The sequence below is a fragment of the Arachis ipaensis genome, chromosome B4 (genome assembly GCF_059453495.1).
Source record: "Arachis ipaensis isolate K30076 ecotype BB chromosome B4, ASM5945349v1, whole genome shotgun sequence".
NCBI classification, from domain to species: Eukaryota; Viridiplantae; Streptophyta; class Magnoliopsida; order Fabales; family Fabaceae; genus Arachis; species Arachis ipaensis.
Window position 1 is genome coordinate 40142506 of NC_142439.1, and position 2628 is coordinate 40145133.

The following is a 2628-nucleotide window of genomic DNA, read 5'->3' on the forward strand; positions in this document are numbered from 1 at the left end:
CGCCAACATGGGGACTAACACCACCAACTACAACATGCCTCCATGCCGCCCGCATGCTCCTGATGCATCGCTGTGGCTGCGCATTACATGGACGGCATTATTAGAACCACTTAGAAAACCAATGATAAAAATAACTAACACCGGAAATCACTTATGGAAACCACTAACAGAATCTACATGCAAAACCAATATAACAAACCAGTATCAAAACCACATGCTTAAACCGCTAACATAAACCACATACAAATCCACTTATGAAAAACACATGCAAAAGCACTATCATAAACCGCTTACAAAATCACATAGTAAACCACTTTCAATACCACCAAAATAAACTGCCAAAATAAATCAACAACAAAACCGCATACAAAAGTACTAACAAAAACCACTACTAAAAACTCCTAACCTAAAACGCCAACAAAACCACATGCCTAAACCGCTAACATAAACCGCATACAAATCCACTTACGAAAACCACATGCAAAACCACTATCATAAACCGCACACAAAATCACATAATAAACCACTTCCAATACCACCAAAATAAACCGCCAACATAAACCATCAACAAAACCGCATACAAAACCACTAACAAAAACCACTAATAAAAACCACTAACATAAACCACCAACTAAACCGCATGCAAAACCTCTAAAATAAACCACTTGCAATTCCACTAGGATAAACCGCTAACATAAACCGCCACTAAAATCGCATGCAAAATCACTAACTCAAATAAACCGCTAGCACAAAGTTTTCTATCTACTAACCTCGTCATTGATGACCCCGGCTATATGAGCAACTCCGTCCAACCGATATAGCCTTTCCGGATCGTCCCCCATCGGCTGAGTATTCTATTTGAGTCTTTGTCGGCTCGAATCTGGATCGTTTTCTCTGGAGTTTGGTGGGTATGAGAATGGAAAAGTGATTCGAATGAGACTAATTTGAACTCCTTATATAGCCGAAATCTATGTAATTCGAACCAACCCCGTTCGAATTACTATTTGAGGGAAATTTTGAGTAATTCGAACCAACTAAGTTCAAATTACTTTGGGAAGCGTTCAATGTGTAATTCGAACCAAGCTAGTTCGAATTATGCTCCTTGGTAGTTCGAACCATGTAGATTCGAATTAGGTAAATCACGTGTTCCTTCATAATTCGAGTTAGACTGGTTCGAATTATGTGTTAATGTAGTTCGAATCCAGCTAGTTCGAATTACATAGTAATGTGCTTTGGCTGATTCGTGAAGCGATTTTCAGTTTGGCTGATTCATGTAATTTGCTTCCTCCTTGGCTTAATTGTATTTTTTGCCCTAATTTAGTTCAATAAATTAAAAGAATATATATATATGAATTGAAGTACACATGACGAAATAGAATATTACAAAATAAAATTATAGTAAGATTATTTAAAAACAACCTAAAGATGACACGTCTTTTTTGTTAATCAGAAGCTAAAAAAAAGTATGCGCCTAATAATAAGCAATTAAATTAAATAAAAATTTAAAAAAACATAAAAAATGAAATTTATAAATAAAAATAAAAAATTAAATAAATTACAAAAAATGTACCTTAAACATGAGAGAGAGAGGGAGGGAGGGAGGGAGGGAGAAGGGAGAGAGGGAGATAAATAAAGATAAAAGAAACAAAAACTAAATAAATTACAAAAATTGTACACTAAACATGAGAGAGAGGGAGAGAGAAAAGATAGTGAATGAGTAAAAAATATTTGATCTTGTATAAATAGATGGTATTGAGAAAAATAAATTAATTAAATTAGTTCATATATTTCGTTATCATATTTATTATTTATTAAATAATTTGATATTTACTCCAATCAAATCAAATAATTAATATAATTAACCAAATTAATTAATTGATATAATTAATTATAATTAATCAATTCATATAAATTATAATAAATGGTGAGATTTGAATGTTTAATCAAATTAATTAATTGATATAATTAATTATATATAATTGATTTGCTTTAACAAATTAAATGAAATAGATCAGGAAACATCTCAAGAGCGTGCCACATCAGTTCCATCATTAAGTGTAAAAATTCAATTTTTATATAATAGAATAGAATAGAATAGAATAGATAATAAAGATATTTTCTTAAATTAGTATATTTACACATTATTCATAAAATATTAATTGTAACATTGTAATATAATTATAATAAAGATATTTTTTTAAAATAAATTTATTTAGAGAAATATAAATTGGTTATTAATAACCGGTGCCATTATTATATAATTAAAATGATTAAAAATATTTTCGATTGATAATTGATAAGTAGATTAATAATGTATTAAATATTAATTTTATATAACTATATATAGTGAATATATTTTTCTAAATTAGTATAATTATGTATTATTAATTAAACGCTAATTATAGTATAATTATAATAAAGATATTTTTATAAAATAAACTTAGAAGAGAAAATAGTGCATTCATTTTGGCGAAAAAATAGATTCATGAGAAATCAACACCTCACTTCTATTAGTTGGGGGAAAATCCAGTTTTAGTATATTAAGTAAATTATTATTATTATTATTATTATTATTATTATTATTATTATTATTAGATAATAAATAAGAATTAGAATTATATCAATAGT